Source organism: Thalassophryne amazonica, chromosome 11 (assembly GCF_902500255.1).
Source record: "Thalassophryne amazonica chromosome 11, fThaAma1.1, whole genome shotgun sequence".
Classification (NCBI taxonomy): Eukaryota; Metazoa; Chordata; class Actinopteri; order Batrachoidiformes; family Batrachoididae; genus Thalassophryne; species Thalassophryne amazonica.
Genome location: NC_047113.1, coordinates 115,678,369 through 115,702,036, shown reverse-complemented (window position 1 = coordinate 115,702,036; position 23,668 = coordinate 115,678,369).

Sequence of the window (23,668 nt, the reverse complement as noted above, 5' to 3'; positions counted from 1 at the left end):
TCCAGAAGTGATTGTGGTTAGTGATGGCAATTTCGAAGCCCAATGAGCCACTGCAACGCAACTGGCTGAAAATCGACACACTGCTTCGATGCGTTTGATACAGTTTGAAGGGTGACATCTGCTGGATTGCTTTGAGAATGACCTTGAGCGAGTGCCCTGACAAATGTTGCATTAATTCATGACTGATGTGGTTTGTTCTTGAAAAATAATAATAATAAAAAAGTCATATGTATTATTGTGTCTTTTTAATGTAATAAATAGTCCCTACAGATGCACACATAATGGTTCTGAAAGCCTTTATTGTAGACTATATGTAGATTTGTGTTATCATTCCTCAAACTATATTTGGATAAGGTGTGACGGGAAAAGTGAGAAAGACATGTGCTTCTGCAACTGGTGCTCATGTTACTGTAATTAGTAGAATAGAGGGGATAGGAGACGGTGATTGTGCAACTTTCAACAATTTTTATCAAAAAAAGAATAATTTCAATGGTGCTGGACTTTAATCGGCTCCTCCTCTGCCTCACCACCTCTCCAGCTTTGGAGAAGACCCGCTCACAAGGCACTGATGTTTCTGCATCGACAAATATTTTTTGCCATTCTCCGTAAATTGGGATAGACTGTGACTCGTGTGGCCCAGTATTTGAGCGGGTCTTCTCCTCTGGAGGTGGGCATATGTTGGGTCAAACCTTTGTAGTAAAGCCCTGAAGGCTTTGCTCTCCACTATTTTGAGCAGTTGTGCATCTTCCACAACATAGTCCACCAGTGCCTCATCCAGATCAGCTTGTCTGCCTTTAATGGAAATACAGTCTGACATGCTGAGCTATTTTTGTTTATGAGTATGTTTTAATCTTAGATAAAGAATAAAATACAGCTTACATGGCCTGATTCCTGCTCCAGGAGCAGCAGCCTCTGATGTCTCGGGATGTTTGGACCTCAGGTGTCATTGAAGACGTCTTGTTACTGTACATCAACTCTTGAGCACAAATCAAGCACTTGACCTTTTTGGGGCTTATTAGATCAAAGTGCTCCCAAGCAATTGATTGTGCTCTTTTTGGAACTGGCTCCACATGTCCCTTCCTCACCACTACTCACTCTCTCACACATACACTCACCTTTCTCACCTTTCACTTCAACTAAATCACAGCTCTTCAGTCACTCAGCTCAGTCTCTGATATACCTATAATATATAGTCTGACCTATAACCTATGTTGATGTATTATGTGAATAAATGTTGTATATGAATGGATGCCTGTTGTGTTTGGTGTCTGTCTATGTTAGATCCTCTGTGTATGTAGCTAACTATACTAAATGAACTCTAAACTAGACCTAAATATAAACTAATGCTTTCCTTGGCTCCAATTCACATGCTAATTGGCAATAACAGTGTCGCTAACAATCTCCTCCTCTCAAAAACCCACGGTTTGAGCTGCGATTCAGATCTCATTTAAATACTTGGCGGGTCGTATTGACACGCCCAGATTATTTGAATTTTCTGTGAAGCTCGACACGTGGTGTGACGTAACGAGGCCTCGCTTGCAGTGGTCATGTGATGGGGGCGTGCTTGAAACGCTGCTCACTGACACTTCTGGTTCAGAAAGCTCAATGCTGTGTCGAGCAGACTGAATCAAGCTTAACATCGCTAATCGTGGTGTTAAAACTCAAATTCAGTTTATTAGTAGTTGCAAATATACTAGAAACAATACTGGAATTTATCGGTTATCTGTAACTTCCGATACATTTTTGGGTGGTTTATCAGTTTATCTTTATCAAAGATAACTTTTCAGTTATCTGATTATCTGTTATCGAAGTTAATTTTTTGGTTATCTGTGCCCACCACTGCTTCCAAGTGAAGGAAGTGTTGCAATGACCCATATATTTTCTGTTATATCTGTGGTTGCTTCACTTTACCATCTCAAGGACGTAACATCAATACTTTTACCAAAGGAATGTACCTTGCTTATTTTGGAGTACCACATGGTGAAAAGGACAAACATTGGGCGTCTCACCAAGTTTGCACAACTTGTGACAAAACACTGAGATCCTGGTCTCAAGGAAAGGATGCTGCGCTCAGATTTGGTGTGCCAATGGTTTGGAGAGAACTGAAAAACCACTTAGATGACAGCTACTTCTGCCTTGTAAATGTCAAGGGATTTAAGAAAACATTCAAAACTTGCAGTACCCCAGCGTACCATCTGCAATACGACCGGTTCCCCACAGTGACATTTTCACCAAGATCCCAGACATCGATGAGGACATGTTGCATTTCAGTCATCACACTACTTTCCACATCTTCATCCCCTTATGATGATGAAGAAGAGGATATAGTGCATGAGGCATGGGAGCAGATTGGGTTTCTCTGTATAGCCAGTCCTACTACGGATCATTTTAAAGTGACAGTGTTACCTTTTTGGTATTGTTTGAATGCTTTTGGTTTAAAGCTGCAAATTTAATTCTGTAAGAAAGACATAAATCTAAGAAGAAAAAAAAAACAGCTTTTCAGTGGTGCCTTACCTGGGAGGAGCAGAATGGTCCAGATTGTATTTTTAACCTATTTAGTATTTGTATGCTGTGGTCAATAATGCTCAAAAAGGGTGTAAGTAAAAAAGTAGTTTTTGAAATGCATTCGTAAGGGCCCCTTCACACATAACACAATTGAAGCTGAGTGGCAGACAAAGGAGGAATTGCCTGGCACTCGTAAAAAATTGGCGCCACCTCAAACATCTTCTTCAAGCTGTCGCCACAAGCATTCGTGCACAGCAGCGGCTGAAAGACAGCAAATGATCTGCGAGTGCCCATTTGACCCTTCTCTTGGTGGGTGTCGGCCAAATTGCAGGTGCCACACACAAACATCCAACACCTCTCACTGGGCACTTAGAAAAGGTATTCACACTCCTGGCACAAGAGGAGAGAGCAGCTGACCACATTTGAGCTGTTTGTGAAAATTCTCTAAGTGCAACACAAGTGTGGCATAACCAAACAACACACATGGGTGTGAGTGTGCCGAACCCCCCCCCCCCCCCCCCCCCCAACACACACACACACACACATACAAATGGCTTGTGGAGTGTGTCATTGTCCCCCCAACACAAACGGCTCTTAGAGTGTGTCTTCATTGTCCCCCAACACACACATACACACACACACACACACACACACACACACACACACACCTCCAGCATTGTCAGCTGTGGCTGAGGGTCCCTGAGTCACTGTCCAGCACAGTGTGCTGCTGGAACTGCTGACCACTGTGCACTGCAACTCTGGTGGCGCTGGTGAACACGCAGTGTACATGTGTGGGTGGGCGCTCACATGTCATGTACATTTTTAACTTTCGGCAAAAAATCTCAATAAAAACTGTTTTCATATCTCAAAAACATGATGTGATTGGCAAAACGTAACACCAGATTCAGACTGAGTGTCGTTTTACTTCTGTCGTGTATCACTCAGTTTAGGTTCAGTAAGACTGAGGAAACGATGAAGCAGCACTGGAACTATGGGCATTTATTCACAGCAATATATAGAACAACCATCTTGTCTCCTTGGTTCCCCTCTAATTTTGTGACTGCTGCACTGCTGTCACAGCCTTTCATCTTAGCGCTTAGCGCCCCTGCAGGTAACTCTGGTTTCTGCAGTATTAGAATCTTCTAGAACAGGGGTCTTCAACCCCCCTCCTGAAGAGCTGGTGTCCAGCACCTTTTAGCTGTGTCACTGGTCCAACACACCTAAATCAAATGGTTGAATTACCTCCTCGGTATGCAGTCAAGTTCTGCAGAATGCTGCCAGTGACCTCATTAATTAACTCAGGTGTGCTGAAGCAGTGAGACATCTAAAAGTTGCAGGACACCAGCCCTCGAGGACTGGAGGTGAAGACCCCTGTTCTGAATACCACAGTCTTCCCCTGTAGACATTAACTGCACTTGTTTCTTTTCTTTTTACAACCATTACATGCACAGTTCTTTATACACTCTTATTTACATTCCATTACCAGTTCAACCATTGTGGAGGATGCACATTTCTTTTTGGACACTCCACATGCTATGTATCCACAGGATTCTCCAAAGTTTCTATCGATATTAAACTTGACAAACAAATTAATGGTATTTTGAAATTGTGCTTTCATCATCTTTGTCTTTTATCAAAGGTCTAACCGTTTTTATCTTTTAATCTTTTTGAACAAGTTGTGCACTCTTTTATTTCAAGTCGTCTGGACGACTGTAATGCACTTTATTTTGGCATCAGCTAACGGGCACTTTCCCATCTGCAGTTAGTGCAGAACGCTGCAGCGGGACTTTTAACAGGGGCCTGGAAACGCGATCACATAACCCCAATTCTTGCATCTTTGCACTGGCTTCCTGTTAATTTTAGAATTGATTTTAAGATTTTATTGTTTGTTTTTAAAGCTTTGAATGGAATGGCCCCTCAATACATCACTGACCTCCTACAAATTTACTCTCCAGCACGCGCTCTGAGGTCTGAGCCATTTCCAGCTCGTGGTGCCTAAGGGCCCTGTCCCACTGGGGAGAGGATTAATTGCACATGAATTGAGTACACAAATTGCGGGCGTTCATTGTCGTCCGCAACAAAAATGGCCAAAAATGACAAATGTCCCAGTATGAATTACGGATATATTAATAATATATAGTGAATATATGATGAACAATCATGGTTATATAATGCATGTAGTGAAGAAACTGATCCGACACATTGAGATTATCATGGCAGTATTACGGGTGTATTATGAATGCATCACGCACGTGTTGCGCGTGCACGGCATCTGCATTGCGGTCATAAAATAAACGCACTTGGGCCGTCTGCATCACTATTCACACCAACAATACAGCCTCTGGAGCATTTGCTGGACTTGGACAAGTTGATCACAGAGTTAATATTCATTTTGTCATGCGAGGGTTAACTGTTCATGAGTTTGGGGAGTGGGAGGGGTGTGACATGGTATTTTGTTTTTTGTTTTTTTTGAGAGTGTCACAGAAAACAGACTTCAGCATGAGTTGTGGCTAAACAGCAACTCTTCCTTTTGTTGGTGTTAAATAAAAGTCCTGGAGGAGATGCGATTGCATCAGCTATTATGTCTTTGTGGATTTACACAGCCGGACTGGCACTGACTGGCAGGTATGTCGCTTTCTGCCACATACTTTGGGTTTACGTGACGTGTTTGTTCAGCATTCACAGATTGTCCACAAATCAGCTGCAAAGCAGATGTAATACAAACGCTTTATTCGTGGCCAATCTGTATGCAGTCGCTACAACATATTTTAGTTTGTGATGTGGACATGATGGGCACGATATATATCTGTTTTACACACTGTCTCAGTCCGCTGCCAAGCCGTAAATCCCCGTCAGTTGCGGATATCAGCGGTTAACGGCAGATATACAGCGCATAGTGTTGTGTGTTGGGGGGGGCGTGGCTGGATGTTTTGGTGTTCTTTTCTTTTCTTTGCTCTCCAGGTGGCATGAGGGCTGATTTGTCTGTGAAGAAGGTGCTGGCTGAAGAGTCTTCACCCTCATCAACATCATGGAAAGCACCTGTGCTTGGTGCTCACGTGCAACCTGGACGACTTGCAGCTGAAGCAGATAATTGGATGGCGTTCTGCATTTAAGTCATGTGTGATTCAAGCAGAACTGCCGGGAACTCGACCTTGTGACGTTCGTTTGTGAGACGCTGAGGACCGCGCCTGGGTTTTGACACATCGAGCCCGTGAAGCAGGGAGGGGTGAGGACACATGCTGTCAGCACACACGAAAGGTAATTAAGTGTTTAAATAATTATTGATAGTAACTTGGTGTTTTGTTACACAGTATACTGGAATTGTGAAGAGAATTGTGCAGTTTGCTTCTCACTGCTGTGGCGTGAAGGATAAGTGATCCTCCACTTGTTGTGAGAAGCTGCTCATTTGCATAAAGTAAAAAAAAGGACACTGACCTGAGTGTGTTGCTGATAGCGTGTGTTTATTGGAAGATATAGTTGTATCTGTTGCCTTACCTCACCTTCTCTTTGCTTCACAGAGAATCAGTTTGTCGTGTCCACCTGGGGGGTGTTTGGCGGTGGTAGGAAGTCCAGGAGCGCCGGCTTTAATCCTTGCGGGCGCTGGAGAGCGAGCCACGAATCACTCCACCAGAGGGACGTTGTTTTTATGTTTTTACACTTTTAAGCACAGGTGAATAATAAATAGTTTCTGTTTGGAACCGCTTTCTGGTTATTTTTAGCGCTGGGTCCTGTCTGACGCAGGTCCGCTCCTCAACCCGCGTCGACACATAACAGTAGTTCCCGGCCATTCCATAATGGACCCAGCGGCAGAGGTGGTTCCTTTTGCCGAAAAGATTCAAGAACACTTGGAGAAAATATGGGAGCAATTACAGCATCTCGCAAATCAAATTAAACAAACAGACGCCCGTGTTACGGAGCTTGCAGCTCAAGCCGTTCCGTTTCCTGCAGCGCCAGCTGCGGCATCATCGATACCAGGGCAGATAACTCCGTCACCCAGAGATTCGGTGTTTGAACCGATCATTTGTCATCCGGAGCCTTATGCGGGAGACGTCGAAGCTTGTGCTTCGTTTCTGATGCAATGTTCTCTGGTTTTTGCTCAGCGACCGGCTTCCTTCTCTTCTGATGGAAGCCGTGTTTCGTATGTGACAAATTTGCTCCGAGGTGACGCCTTAGCTTGGGTCACAGCGTTGTGGAGTAACAACTCGCCGTTGTTAGGGTCCTTTAAGGATGTCTCCCGGGAGTTCTGACTGGTTTTTGACCATCCGGTGAAAACGAATACCGTTGCTCAACGGTTGCTGAATCTCAGGCAGGGGAGGCGGAGTGCGGCGGAATATTCCGTGGACTTCCGGATTTTTTCTGCTCAATCAGGTTGGAATGCCGCAGCATTACGGGGCGTGTTTGTAGACGAGTTAAATGAGTCATTAAAAGACGAGCTGGCGGTCAGTGATGAGCCAAACGATTTAGACGAGCTAATATCGTTGGTGATTCGTCTAGATGATCGGATGAAGGAGCATGGACGCGAGAGAGGACGCCCATCAGAGCGTTTTTTTTTTTGTCTCGGGGCTTTCCCCGACACAAAGCTGGGCCGCCTCTTCTTCGCCCCACTGAGGCTCCTCCGACGGGACCTCCGGCTCCTCCTATTGACGAGCCCATGCAGCTCGGACGAGTCGAGATTCCTGTATTGCCCCGACACGTAAGCGTCAAGAGAAATAACGGTGACGTAACTCCAAGTGTTCTGGGACAGGCAAAAGAACCCACATAAAAAAAATAAAAAAAAAACAATTCTAGCACAAGTAAATGTTTTGTTTTCTTTAATCAGGGGTTATACTTGTTTGGGGAGGTAGGGGCGTATCTGGTGGAGTGATAGGCGGTTAGAAGCCCGCCTGGGCTCACTTACTTGTCAATTTTGTATGTGTTTTTAGGTATTTTCTGTTTGGGTTGTTGGGTCGTTTTGTTTTGTTGTTTTTATTTCTCTACATTCCAAACCCCAACCTCACTTGCCCTTAGACCGCTTGTCTTGTGGGTTGTGGGGTGGTGCAGGTTGGTCACGCTGAGCATTCTCAGAAGACCTCTGCACCTAGGGGGGGGGGGGGGTGTTAGAGGCGTTCTTTTTAGTTTGGTTAGGGCCCGGTTCCACTCCAGCCTCGGTGAGCCTTTGTACCGATTGTCATGGGTGTTGCCGGGGTGTGGTGCAGTGGAGACATGCCTCAGTCGGAGGGGTGGGCCGATCTGTTGCTGTTTGCCATTTTGGTAGTTCCACCCCTCCCGAGTGGCTGGAGTATGGTCGAGTTGGGGCACCGGACGTATTTCCGGTTCTCCGCTGCGCCTTGGGGTTGGAGCTGGGTTAGTTTTTACCTGTTCCCTTCTCCGGCTTAATATTTTGAGCCGTTCGCCAAAATAGAGCCGCCGAAGGGCTCTGGGAGGGACCTGGGGTCTTTCGGGGTGCCGGGGAGGGTAACAGGGTTTATGGTCGTTTTATATCCCCCCGGGGTTGTTTTTGGTTGTCCTCCGGGGGTTGGTTTTTGGTTTTATTTTGTTTCCTTCCGGGTTCCGCCTCCAGGGTTGATGGGACGGTCCTCTGGGGGGGAATTGGCTTGGGACCGTCCGGCCAAGTGTGACCGGATCTGGGGTTCCGGGGTTGTGGGGAGGGTACCTCCTGGGGTTGATGATACGGTCCCCTGGGGGGCACCGTTTTACTCCATGTAGACCTGGGGACCTTTGTGGGATTACGGTTTTGGCTGTTCCTCCTGGAACTGTCAATGAAGGCCTTCTGAGGGGGGGTTGGGCTCTGCAGGTCATTCTGGGGGGGTTGTTTGTTATTTTTCTTTTATGCATTTATGTTTGTACTGTGTTTGTGGGACTGTGTTGGGTTTTTGTGTTTGGGAGTTTTTCTTTTCCTCCCGGGGTTTGATGGGACGGTCCCCTGGGGAGGTTTTGGGTGGGTTTTATGTTTTTTTTGTGTGAGTGGACTTGTTCTGGGGACTGTTTTGGGGCTTTTGTTGATTCCAGCCAGCCTTCCAGCTGCGGTGCCTGTCTTGCCGTCTGCTTCCTGACGTGGACCCCGGAGGGAGGTGCTGTTCTCGGGCCTGGTCTGTTCGGTCGCCGGGAGGCTTCCCGTTGATGGGGGGGTACTGTTGTGTGTTGGGGGGGGCGTGGCTGGATGTTTTGGTGTTCTTTTCTTTTCTTTGCTCTCCAGGTGGCATGAGGGCTGATTTGTCTGTGAAGAAGGTGCTGGCTGAAGAGTCTTCACCCTCATCAACATCATGGAAAGCACCTGTGAGTGGTGCTCACGTGCAACCTGGACGACTTGCAGCTGAAGCAGATAATTGGATGGCGTTCTGCATTTAAGTCATGTGTGATTCAAGCAGGACTGCCGGGAACTCGACCTTGTGACGTTCGTTTGTGAGACGCTGAGGACCGCGCCTGGGTTTTGACACATCGAGCCCGTGAAGCAGGGAGGGGTGAGGACACATGCTGTCAGCACACACGAAAGGTAATTAAGTGTTTAAATAATTATTGATAGTAACTTGGTGTTTTGTTACACAGTATACTGGAATTGTGAAGAGAATTGTGCAGTTTGCTTCTCACTGCTGTGGCATGAAGGATAAGTGATCCTCCACTTGTTGTGAGAAGCTGCTCATTTGCATAAAGTAAAAAAAGGACACTGACCTGAGTGTGTTGCTGATAGCGTGTGTTTATTGGAAGATATAGTTGTATCTGTTGACTTACCTCACCTTCTCTTTGCTTCACAGAGAATCAGTTTGTCGTGTCCACCTGGGGGGTGTTTGGCGGTGGTAGGAAGTCCAGGAGCGCCGGCTTTAATCCTTGCGGGCGCTGGAGAGCGAGCCACGAATCACTCCACCAGAGGGACGTTGTTTTTATGTTTTTACACTTTTAAGCACAGGTGAATAATAAATAGTTTCTGTTTGGAACCGCTTTCTGGTTATTTTTAGCGCTGGGTCCTGTCTGACGCAGGTCCGCTCCTCAACCCGCGTCGACACATAACACATAGAGTGAGTATGTATTGTGTATGAATTGAGTATGTATGAGTATGTAAGGAGTATGTTATCCGCATCCAGATTTTTGAACAGCTCAAAAATCCTGGCTGCGGACCTGCGTGCCTCTGCGGATGATCACAGGCGTGTTTGGATGACGGCCGACTCATACAGGCATGTTACATGGATGGCGAATATGGGCCAATTTCGTGCGCAATCCATACGCAAATCCTCCTACATGCCAGTTAGACAGGGCCCTAAGACGAGACTTAAAACCAGGGGGGGCAGGGCTTTCTCTGTGACTGGCCCCAGACTTTGGAACGCTCTGCCCCTCCACATCCAAACAGCCCCCACAGTGGAGTGTTTTAAGTCTCATCTGAAGACCCACTTTTATTCTCTCATTTTTAACACTGCATGAGTTGTGTGGCCCTCTGTTTTATTGTTTTTGTTTGTTTGTTTTTTACTGTTTTTTTTAATCCAGGTTGATTTTATTGGTTTTTTCTTTTGTATGCTGTATTTATTTCTTTCTGTTGATTTTATTATTTTTTTTTATCTTTGCATATTTTATTTATTTTATTGTTATTTTACTTATTTTTAATTTATTTCATGACTATTGGGGTCTTATCTATGTTGATTCTATGTGCAGCACTTTTGAAATCTCTTTGTTAAATGTGCTATATAAATAAAGTGATTGGATTGAAGTTTTGTCCATTTTCACCAAAACCTGAAGAACATCATTCTGAGGACCAATAGTTATCAGTTCTCCTGCAATGTCCCCTGACTCATTTTCTTCAATATCCAGTTCAGTGTCAAAATCATTGGCAAAATGATCACCATCATCGTTGCTGACACTGACATCATTTGAATTTACATTCTTTTCATTTCATTCTTTTTCTTTTCTTCCAATAAATGGTTCATATGTCACTTGATTTCAATTTCCATTCACCAACACCAGGTACATGACAGGACCCAAAACCTGGGTAAGTTCATGCATTTCTCCCCTCCCCTGTAGTTTTGAACCAGGACTGCTTGTCCCACAGAGAAACTCCTGCATTTACCCTTTTTGTTGCACTGTTTTTGCACGTTGATCTGGAATCGTTTGAGAGAAATTTGGTTTTGGCAAAGACAACCTGGTGAGGGTGTGTCTTTTCAAAAGAGTTCTGCTGGTTGTCTTCCCAGTCGTCACGTGTGGCATATTTCAGTAACCAAACAAGATTACGGTGCAATACAGTGTTATAACAACATACACCAAGTGCTCTGCTTTTGCCGCAGGACCTTTTAAAGTTCTGCCCCGGCCTTTCTGCCAAACCGTTTGTGGCTGGATGGGAGGATGGAGTTTTGATGTGCTTCACAGCATTCAGTCTCAAATTCATTTACAATGGAATGAGCTCCATTATCAGTTACCACCTCTTAGGTAGCCCATAAGCAGGAAACAAGTTTCTCAAGACTTCATTTGTTTTGCACATGGTCATAGTCTACATATGTATGGTTTCTGACCACCAGGCTGGAAACTATCCATCACTACAAGAAACATTTTTGGACTCTGCAAAATCAAGGTGTATTCTCTCCCATGGACCTGATGCCCACTTCCATGTGTATACTGGTGCTGTAGCAGGAACACGATGCTGATGTTTGCAGATGTCATATTGGTTCACTTCTGTCTCAACATCCTGATATAATGAAGGCCACCACATTAAGCTAGCCTTTTCACCCTGCCCTAGTAGCTGTCATGTAGCTCTGAAAGTAACCCGTTTTTCAGACTCTCTGGAATGACAACTAATCTCTCCAAATACTAAGTCTAAAGCTTCTTTTTCAATTCATGAGTAGTTCTTCTCTCCTTCTGCGAGCATTCTAGATGCAAAAGCAATTATTTTTTTTTTTTGTTTTTGTTTTTTTTTTGCATCCATCTGGCATTTGGTGAGAAATGCACTGCACTGACCCCTACTGGTGAAGCATCACATGCCAAGAAAAGTGGCAGACCACTTTGATTGAAATCAGCTGCTTTTTCACTTCCTCAAAAGCCTGTTTACATGATTCTGTCCACTCCCACTGAGCATCTTTACGTAACAACCCAGTCATTGGTGCAAACAATGTTGACAAATTTGGTATGAACCATAGTAGCTCAACAGAGACAGAAATGATCTTTGCTCAGTCACATTATTTGGGCTCATGGTTTATGCAATAGCCACACATTTCTCTTGCATAGGATGAATTCCCTCTGCATCAATCATGTGTCCTAAATACAACACACTGTGTTGAAAAAAAAGCACATCTTTGTTTACTCGCAGATTATGACTTTGCAGCCTTTTTAGAACTTCTTCCAAGTTTTTCATGTGTTGTTCTCTGTTCTGTCCAGTGATCAGTATGTCATCTAAATAACATGCAGTCATGTTCAGAATAATAGTAGTGCTATGTGACTAAAAAGATTAATCCAGGTTTTGAGTATATTTCTTATTGTTACATGGGAAACAAGGTACCAGTAGATTCAGTAGATTCTCACAAATCCAACAAGACCAAGCATTCATGATATGCACACTCTTAAGGCTATGAATTAGTAAAAAAAAAAGTAGAAAAGGGGGTGTTCACAAGAATAGTAGTGTGGCATTCAGTCAGTAAGTTTGTCAATTTTGTGGAACAAACAGGTGTGAATCAGGTGTCCCCTATTTAAGGATGAAGCCAGCACCTGTTGAACATGCTTTTCTCTTTGAAAGCCTGAGGAAAATGGGACGTTCAAGACATTGTTCAGAAAAACAGCGTAGTTTGATTAGCGGAGGACGTGGCTGGAGTGGCGGGCACCACTGCAGTGGCTGGATCAGCGGGCGTGGCTGGGGAGGTGGCATCCGGCTGCTCCTCTGCTTCCTCCTCCTCTGAGGAAGACTCCTGTAAAAAATCAAAATAACAAATCAGACATGGTAGTCCAACTCTGAATAACCTTTGACTATTTTATGCTATATTTCATACCTGGAGAGCAGAGTGCTGCTCCTCCTCCCCCACCTCCTCCTTCTCCCCTTCAGAGGAGGACAGAGAGGATAACTCCTGTAAAAAAAACAAAAGAGGGATGGGAGTCAAATTGTGAATGGTCTTTTACATTTAAAAGACAAAACCTTTCAAAAACATCCAAGTATGAAACAACAGTAAAAGTGTGATTGACCTTGGAATATACATTTTCTAAATGGTACAGCCAGTGTGACTTATACTCACCACTGGTGCTGCTGGGGCCTGTGGAGGAACAGGTGCCCCCTGAGCAGCAGCCGCCTATAAACAGGTAAGGTACAATAGTGTTGTATAAAGTCATCAAGTAAACAGCATTTTGTAAAGTATAGAAAGCTTTACCAACCTCCAAGGCCCCGATCCTACTTTTAAGGGCCACATTTTCCAGTTTAAGCCTCTGGATTTTCCAGCGGCAGTCCTACCTCTGGCAGGATCCCTGCTCCTCTATGTCCAGGGTTGATACCATTGGGTGTTTGGGGTTGGTGGCCCGGAGGGCGGCCAGCGCCTTTACAGCGGCCGTCTTTTGGGCACCTTGGAGGTAACCCAAATGGCACCTGGGGTCAGGCCTTTGTGCGCCTTGATATGTTTTCTTAAATGGAGCCAGAACTGCCTGAGATGGGGCAAGTTCCGAGTGGAAGAAGAATCCTGCTGGAGGCCAGGTCATTGAGGATCTTCCTCTCATCAAGATTGGGGATTTGGTGTGTTGTCCTCAGGTGGTAAGACACGTGGTATAACACCTTGCTGCAGATAGGACAGATGAATACTGTCTTTGGTTTAGTCATTTTCTATGGAAAATAAGAAAGAAAAAGGGTACAATAAATGAGTTTGGATCAGTTAACACAAATAAAACTTCAAAGGCAGTTATTTAGAGGACTATTCATAATGACAAACAGGTGTAAATTAGTACATTTTAAATGAATGCAGGAGTAAAATGTCATAAGATATATACTCAACAAAAATATAAACGCAACACTTTTGGTTTTGCTCCATTTTGTATGAGATGAACTCAAAGATCTAAAACTTTTTCCACATACACAATATCACCATTTCCCTCAAATATTGTTCACAAACCAGTCTAATCTGTGATAGTGAGCACTTCTCCTTTGCTGAGATAATCCATCCCACCTCACAGGTGTGCCATATCAAGATGCTGATTAGACACCATGATAGTGCACAGGTGTGCCTTAGACTGCCCACAATAAAAGGCCACTCTGAAAGGTGCAGTTTATCACACAGCACAATGCCACAGATGTCACAAGATTTGAGGGAGCGTGCAATTGGCATGCTGACAGCAGGAATGTCAACCAGAGTTGTTGCTCGTGTATTGAATGTTCATTTCTCTACCATAAGCCGTCTCCAAAGGTGTTTCAGAGAATTTGGCAATACATCCAACCAGCCTCACAACCGCAGACCACGTGTAACCACACCAGCCCAGGACCTCCACATCCAGCATGTTCACCTCCAAGATCGTCTGAGACCAGCCACTCGGACAGCTGCTGAAACAATCAGTTTGCATAACCAAAGAATTTCTGCACAAACTGTCAGAAACCGTCTCAGGGAAGCTCATCTGCATGCTCGTCGTCCTCATTGGGGTCTCGACCTGACTCCAGTTTGTCGTCGTAACCGACTTGAGTGGGCAAATGCTCACATTCACTGGCGTTTGGCACGTTGGAGAGGTGTTCTCTTCACGGATAAATCCTGGTTCACACTGTCCAGGGCAGATGGCAGACAGCGTGTGTGGCATCGTGTGGGTGAGCGGTTTTCTGATGTCAATGTTGTGGATCGAGTGGCCCATGGTGGCGGTGGGGTTATGGTATGGGCAGGCATCTGTTATGGACGAAGAACACAGGTGCATTTTATTGATGGCATTTTGAATGCACAGAGATACCGTGACGAGATCCTGAGGCCCATTGTTGTGCCATACATCCAAGAACATCACCTCATGTTGCAGCAGGATAATGCACGGCCCCATGTTGCAAGGATCTGTACACAATTCTTGGAAGCTGAAAATGTCCCAGTTCTTGCATGGCCGGCATACTCACCGGACATGTCACCCATTGAGCATGTTTGGGATGCTCTGGACCGGCGTATACGACAGCGTGTACCAGTTCCTGCCAATATCCAGCAACTTTGCACAGCCATTGAAGAGGAGTGGACCAACATTCCACAGGCCAGAATTGACAACCTGATCAACACTATGCGAAGGAGATGTGTTGCACTGCATGAGGCAAATGGTGGTCACACCAGATACTGACTGGTATCCCCCCCAATAAAACAAAACTGCACCTTTCAGAGTGGCCTTTTATTGTGGGCAGTCTAAGGCACACCTGTGCACTAATCATGGTGTCTAATCAGCATCTTGATATGGCACACCTGTGAGGTGGGATGGATTATCTCAGCAGAGGAGAAGTGCTCACTATCACAGATTTAGACTGGTTTGTGAACAATATTTGAGGGAAATGGTGATATTGTGTATGTGGAAAAAGTTTTAGATCTTTGAGTTCATCTCATACAAAATAGGAGCAAAACCAAAAGTGTTGCATTTATATTTTTGTTGAGTGTACTTTAAAGCGTCAACATGCTTTTGCAAAAGGCAGCAGAGCTCTCCATTAAAAAAAAAAATATTTTGTTAAACCCAATGTATTACAGTGGTCCCTCATTTATCGCTGGAGTTACGTTCTAAAAATAGCCTGCAATAGCCGAAATCTGCAAAGTAGACAGCATTATTTTTTTTCAGTTATAATAGATGTTTTAATGCTGTAAAACCCCTCACTACATACTTTATACACTTTTCTCAAACAGGCATTAACATTTTCTCACTTTTCTTTCGTGTGTAAACACTCAAAGTTCAAACCTTAGTAGAAAAATAAGACCAAACTGTTTTCAGGCCCAAACATTTGTTTGAGAAATAAAAATAGAACATTTTCCTATAAATAATTATGATGGCTTTTAGAACTAACAAATTTAATTTTAACGATCAACCTACGAGTTTGGACACATAAATTATTAATAGTGACTGACCAGTATTTCACAGTTCCTCTGACCGCATCTCTTCGTCGTGGCACCACTGTGCTGTAACGTCTTTTTCCACTCACACGTCGCTGCAGGTGTCTTTTTCCGAGTGAAGAACACAGTTATGGGTAGTTGTTGGTGCTCTTTTTTCTTCTGGGTGAGAAGATTCTTATAAACAGACACGCAGAACACAATGCGCGTACTGTCCCTTCCTGGTGCCGCGACTGGCCTGCTTGATGAGGCCGCGGAACACAATGTGCTGAAAAAAAAAAAAAACTGCGAGGCCGCTAAAGGTGAAGCACGTTATAGCGAGGGACCACTGTATACGTCAAATAAGTCACATTTCAACCGTGGATATGTGTAATATACTGTGAGATATGTGAACATGCGTCGACCACATGCACTCCGCTATTACACACCATCAATTAAGACCTGCAGATTAGGATATCGAACCATAAACACCAAAAAAATGATTACAACTTACTGTATTCTAAGTGTAATAATCATTTTTCATCGATGGAAAAAGCGTAGTGTGCACACAGACAGTTAATGGACATTGTTACACGCACGTCGCCAGTATGCATATAAATTAAACATAAAAAGTGAATAAAACACGATGCATTCTATTTCAAAGCATCCTATTTCTATGTAAAGTATGTATTCATATGTGTTGACATGTAATAATTTTCAGACACGGAGCAAGAAAAAGCGTGACTTAACGATCAAACTCCAACTCTCTACAAAGGATTCAATGGGGTTTTTTTTTTCGCCATGCGCACTGTGCGTTTGGTGACATCACAGCAAAGACCGTGTTCAATAAATATATATTAAATATTATTTTTAAAATATTATTATAACGTTATCTTTTTATCATTTGAGCCCATGGCCAAATCAATCAATCAATCAATCAACTTTTTTCTTATATAGCGCCAAACCACAACAAACAGTTGCCCCAAGGCGCTTTATATTGTAAGGCAAGGCCATACAATAATTATGAAAAACCCCAACGGTCAAAACGACCCCCTATGAGCAAGCACTTGGCAACAGTGGGAAGGAAAAACTCGCTTTTAACAGGAAGAAACCTCCAGCAGAACCAGGCTCAGGGAGGGGCAGTCTTCTGCTGAGACTGGTTGGGGCTGAGGGAAAAAACCAGGAAAAAGACATGCCGTGAAGGGGGGCAGAGATCGATCACTAATGATTAAATGCAGAGTGGTGCATACGGAGCAAAAAGAGAAAGAAACAGTGCATCATGGGAACCCCCCCACAATCTACATCTAAAGCAGCATAACCAAGGGATGGTCCAGGGTCACCTGATCCAGCCCTAACTATAAGCTTTAGCAAAAAGGAAAGTTTTAAGCCTAATCTTAAAAGTAGAGAGGGTGTCTGTCTCCCTGATCTGAATTGGGAGCTGGTTCCACAGGAGAGGAGCCTGAAAGCTGAAGGCTCTGCCTCCCATTCTACTCTTACAAACCCTAGGAACTACAAGTAAGCCCGCAGTCTGAGAACGAAGCGCTCTAATGGGGTAATATGGTACTACGAGGTCCCTAAGATAAGATGGGACCTGATTATTCAAAACCTTATAAGTAAGAAGAAGAATTTTAAATTCTATTCTAGAATTAACAGGAAGCCAATGAAGAGAGGCCAACACGGGTGAGATATGCTCTCTCCTTCTAGTCCCTGTCAGTACTCTAGCTGCAGCATTCTGAACCAACTGAAGGCTTTTTAGGGAACTTTTAGGACAACCTGATAATAATGAATTACAATAGTCCAGCCTAGAGGAAATAAATGCATGAATTAGTTTTTCAGCCAGTTTTTCATAGATTGAGGTGGACACAAAAAAAGAAATAGCTTGAAATAACTGAAATGAAAATAGTGTCCCATGTGTCGTGAAGTTCAAATAAAATGTGTGGACACAAAACAAAAATAGCTTGAAAGAACTGAAATGAAAATAGTGTCCCGTGTGTCAAAAAGTTCAAATAAAATGTGTGGACACAAAAACAAAAATAGTTTGAAAGAACTGAAATGAAAATAGTATCCCATGTGTCATGAAGTTCAAATAAAATGTCAAAATCCATGCCTGAACTGCAGGAATGTGTCCTTAGGGTCACCATAGAAACACCAAAATGCACCTTAGTGATGACATAGAGTGCGGTGGACACAAAAACAGAAATAGCTTGAAATAACTGAAATGAAAATAGTGTCCCATGTGTCAAAAAGTTCAAATAAAAGACCGTGTTCAATAAGTTAAGTATTATTAAATATTATTTTTAAAATATTATTATAATGTTTCAAACACTAAGTAACTTTCCTTAAGGATTTGAGAGCCCAGATTTCTATGGCTATTCAAACACCTTTTTTTAGCAAGCCAGAGTGAATTTGGGGGGATTTGGACCATTTTTCCCAAAGTTATACACCTGAATTGGTTGCAAATTCCTGCCCTTCTACCGCTCGCTGTGGGACAACCGTAGGTCTGAGAGAGATGAAACAAAGCTTGTTCTACTCGTATTTATGTGTTCTATAACATTTGTGAAAATCAGCCATCAGCGACATGTACTCGTACAAGCGAAAAAGTTCTCCTAGGCCCTCTCCAAGCAAAAGGTGTTCGAGGTGTTATACTCAAAAGGTGTTATACTCTGACCCCATCCCGAAAGCCTGTTCATGAGACAGCCAGTTACCTCCCCTGGTGGTCCTGGGGAAAAAAACAACGATAGATTCTTATATAGGGGCCCCTGATGTTTGTCTGTGCCAATTTTGGTGCCCTTAGGGTCAAAGGTCAGGCTTTAATAAAAAAAAGCAGATTTTTTGGGGGCCTGTACTTTTTATTTCCGTTTGGGCTAGATTTTTTTAACATGGGATGTATATCCCTTGTGGAAAGAGGCTTTTGAATGCTTTTCAGTCTTTTGAATACTTAAAAATTTAATTTTAGGCTGATTTTGGACTATGTCATTGCCATGAATGTGATATATATTAATATTGTAGTCCCATCTCTTTAGGACCTTTAAAACACTAAGTAACTTCCCTTAAGGTTTTGAGAGCCCAGTCTTTAATATGTTGTTAAATACCTTGTTTTAACATGCCACAGTGATTTTGGGGTGAATATCTGACCAAGATAAACTGTCTTTAAACTTAGGAAAATACGTGGTTTCCATAAGGGCTAGTTTTTTACATAGGAAAAACTAGCGCATATGGAAACAAGACTTTAACCATATGACAGACCCTCTTCTGTTTGGGCTAGTTTTAACTAGGCCAATCAACAACAGCGCAGATCTTGTCTGGAGTGGGAACAATCTGTCCCTCAGAGATAATGAAACCAAGGAAGGACTAATTGCAAGTGAACAGTACGGTGAGTAATGGGGGTGAGAGATAATGGAGTTGAAGATGGAGTTCCTCCAGGGGTATGTTAAGTCTATTATCAACCTTGGTACTGATAAAACTAGCTTCAGCTCCTGAGTCAATCAAGGCGGTAGTGGAATAGTGACTCTGATTAAGGTGTAGGTTAACCGGAATTTGGGTCTTCAAAGCTAATTCACCCATTGGTGCTTTTTCCGCTCACCAGCCACCCAGATGTGGCTGGTGATCACCCTCTTTTGGCCGTAAGGGGCAGTCTAGTAGTCAGACGTGACCTTTATGCCCACAATTGACCCATTCCCCAGCCCGTAAGCGGCATGTTCTCTCCTCTGGAGAGAGTCAAGACCTACCGATCTGCATCTGCAGTAGGTAGGGGCATCCACAGAGCCAGAGTGGGTAGAATGGGCAGACCCAGTGGAGGAAGAGGTGACCTGTGGAGCTGGAGAGAGAGAGAAGCAAGATGGCCAACTCCTCTGGGCTTGTTGTCTACTATGCTCCTGCAACCAATTATCAAGACAGGTACACAGCGTGATTAAGCCATTCAGTGACCGTGGGTCCTCCCTAGCCACCAGCTCATCCCTGAGCCTCTCATACAAACCATTAATAAATGCGGCCTGGAGCGCCATGGTGTCCCATCCGGCCTCTGCTGCTGTGCTGCTGGTATGCGTAAGGTGACCGACAACTCCATCACACTCCGGTTCCCCTGGTGAATCTGGAGCAACCGCTTGGACACTGTGTGACCCCCGATAGGGTGGTCGAAGATCTTACATAACTCCCCACACGCACTATCATAAGATGCAAGGATTGAGGAATAACCCTTCCACAAAACGGTGATCCAAGCTAGCCCCCCCCCCCCCCGAAGCAAATTGGTGAGGTAAGCAAACTTGCTATGGTCTGTGTGTTATTTCGAGGGCCATGGAGAAAATGCTGTAGAACGTTGGAGTAAAAAGGAGGAACAAGTAGTAAATTCTCTGGAAAAGGGTTCCAGATCGCACACTAGGGAGTCTGTGGATGTACTAAGTTGCTGTAGCACTAGGTGTACCGCTAAGAGCTGGCGTGGGAAACATTTGGGGTATCTGTTCTGGGAGAGTGGTGACTTGAGTTAATGTGTTACCTGAGTTAGTAGCTGTTGGTTGTTGTCACGTAGCTCGGCTATTTGCTGCTACTGTTGGTAAATCATACCTCCCTGGGAGGAGAGCATTTGCTGAATAGATCCTGCCCCAGCTGAGTCCATTCTCTGGCCAGATCTTTCTGTTGTGGCAACCAGGAACTGAAAGCAGACTCAAATGCAAAATGAACCAGGCAGGAGTGGAGAAAAACAATAGTAACAATTTATTGTAATAATGTGCAATGAAATAGAGCAGCCAGAGTGGAGACCAGGGAGACGGAGCCACTGGGAAGAGGGTTTCAGGTGCAGATGGCCAGGTTGGCCAGTGGTGTGATGCAGCCGCAGGTGTAACTAATTAGCTCCGCTAGCAGGAAGACACAGCAGGGAGAGGGAAAGACCGGCTCCACTATTGCCATCTGTATATTTTCCAGTGATATTTCTGCTGTAACTTTCTTATTTTGTTTCTCTCCACTGCTAGATAGGTCGATCATAGTTTAAAAAATCTCTCATTAATTTACTACCTTCCATTGATATTTGTAAATATAATTCTTTATAGTACTCCCTGGAGATATGTTCTATTTATTTTGTCTCAGCCATTAATTTGTTTGTATTAGGGTCTTTTATTTTATGAATTATATTATCAATCTGCTGTTTTTGCATTCTCTCAGTGTCTAATTTAGTGGTTTTAGGGCCCAATTCATAATATACTTGTTTTTTGAATCTTGATTTTTCTCAGCCTCTTGACCCAATATCTCATCCATGTGTTTCTTCAAATCTTGTATTTGTTCATAAATTTTCTGATCCTTATTTTTTTATATCTACTGGTGGTTGGCTCTCACTGCGGTATTGTATCACTTCCTGTTCCAGAGCACAGCGGTGTTTTTCTGTATCTGTTAGCTGTTTAATCTGTGCAGTTAGATTGATCTAGTTACCTAGATAACGATTTGTTTCCCAGTGTAATCTTTACGTGCCTTAACTAAAGCACTCCCTCTGCTGAATCACCTCTAAATTATTTACACATTATTCACTTTGTGTGTTTTTAGGAATCCGCTAGCTTAGCGTAGCTACTAGCTCTTAGCCGATTTAGCATGGCGGCTTCTCCTGTCTCTCCCACACTTTTCTGCTCTGGGTGTGAAATGTTTAGTTATTCCTCGGCCTCCTTTAGCAGTAATGGTACTTGTAATAAGTGTAGCTTATTCGTAGCTTTGGAGGCCAGGCTGGGCGAATTGGAGACTCGGCTCCGCACTGTGGAAAATTCTTCAGCTAGCCAGGCCCCTGTAGTCGGTGCGGACCAAGGTAGCTTAGCCGCCGTTAGTTCCCCTCTGGCAGATCCCGAGCAGCCGGGAAAGCAGGCCGACTGGGTGACTGTGAGGAGGAAGCGTAGTTCTAAACAGAAGCCCCGTGTACACCGCCAACCCGTTCACATTTCTAACCGTTTTTCCCCACTCGACGACACACCCGCCGAGGATCAAACTCTGGTTATTGGCGACTCTGTTTTGAGAAATGTGAAGTTAGCGACACCAGCAAGCATAGTCAATTGTCTTCCGGGGGCCAGAGCAGGCGACATTGAAGGAAATTTGAAACTGCTTGCTAAGGCTAAGCGTAAATTTGGTAAGATTGTAATTCACGTCGGCAGTAATGACACCCGGTTACGCCAATCGGAGGTCACTAAAATTAACATTGAATCGGTGTGTAACTTTGCAAAAACAATGTCGGACTCTGTAGTTTTCTCTGGGCCCCTCCCCAATCGGACCGGGAGTGACATGTTTAGCCGCATGTTCTACTTGAATTGCTGGCTGTCTGAGTGGTGTCCAAAAAATGAGGTGGGCTTCATAGATAATTGGCAAAGCTTCTGGGGAAAACCTGGTCTTGTTAGGAGAGACGGCATCCATCCCACTTTGGATGGAGCAGCTCTCATTTCTAGAAATCTGGCCAATTTTCTTAAATCCTCCAAACCGTGACTATCCAGGGTTGGGACCAGGAAGCAGAGTTGTAGTCTTACACACCTCTCTGCAGCTTCTCTCCCCCTGCCATCCCCTCATTACCCCATCCCCGTAGAGACGGTGCCTGCTCCCAGACCACCAACAACCAGCAAAAATCTATTTAAGCATAAAAATTCAAAAAGAAAAAATAATATAGCACCTTCAACTGCACCACAGACTAAAACAGTTAAATGTGGTCTATTAAACATTAGGTCTCTCTCTTCTAAGTCCCTGTTGGTAAATGATATAATAACTGATCAACATATTGATTTATTCTGCCTTACAGAAACCTGGTTACAGCAGGATGAATATGTTAGTTTAAATGAGTCAACACCCCCGAGTCACACTAACTGCCAGAATGCTCGTAGCACGGGCCGAGGCGGAGGATTAGCAGCAATCTTCCATTCCAGCTTATTAATTAATCAAAAACCCAGACAGAGCTTTAATTCATTTGAAAGCTTGACTCTTAGTCTTGTCCATCCAAATTGGAAGTCCCAAAAACCAGTTTTATTTGTTATTATCTATCGTCCACCTGGTCGTTACTGTGAGTTTCTCTGTGAATTTTCAGACCTTTTGTCTGACTTAGTGCTTAGCTCAGATAAGATAATTATAGTGGGCGATTTTAACATCCACACAGATGCTGAGAATGACAGCCTCAACACTGCATTTAATCTATTATTAGACTCTATTGGCTTTGCTCAAAAAGTAAATGAGTCCACCCACCACTTTAATCATATCTTAGATCTTGTTCTGACTTATGGTATGGAAATAGAAGACTTAACAGTATTCCCTGAAAACTCCCTTCTGTCTGATCATTTCTTAATAACATTTACATTTACTCTGATGGACTACCCAGCAGTGGGGAATAAGTTTCATTACACTAGAAGTCTTTCAGAAAGCGCTGTAACTAGGTTTAAGGATATGATTCCTTCTTTATGTTCTCTAATGCCATATACCAACACAGTGCAGAGTAGCTACCTAAACTCTGTAAGTGAGATAGAGTATCTCATCAATAGTTTTACATCCTCATTGAAGACAACTTTGGATGCTGTAGCTCCTCTGAAAAAGAGAGCTTTAAATCAGAAGTGCCTGACTCCGTGGTATAACTCACAAACTCGTAGCTTAAAGCAGATAACCCATAAGTTGGAGAGGAAATGGCATCTCACTAATTTAGAAGATCTTCACTTAGCCTGGAAAAAGAGTCTGTTGCTCTATATAGCCAGGCTGACAAAGAGTCAGAGCTCTATTGAGCTGAGTATTCCATTAACTTTAACTAGTAATGACTTCATGACTTTCTTTGCTAACAAAATTTTAACTATTAGAGAAAAAATTACTCATAACCATCCCAAAGACGTATCGTTATCTTTGTCTGCTTTCAGTGATGCTGGTATTTGGTTAGACTCTTTCTCTCCGATTGTTCTGTCTGAGTTATTTTCATTAGTTACTTCATCCAAACCATCAACATGTTTATTAGACCCCATTCCTACCAGGCTGCTCAAGGAAGCCCTACCATTATTTAATGCTTCGATCATAAATATGATCAATCTATCTTTGTTAGTTGGCTATGTACCACAGGCTTTTAAGGTGGCAGTAATTAAACCATTACTTAAAAAGCCATCACTTGACCCAGCTATCTTAGCTAATTATAGGCCAATCTCCAACCTTCCTTTTCTCTCAAAAATTCTTGAAAGGGTAGTTGTAAAACAGCTAACTGATCATCTGCAGAG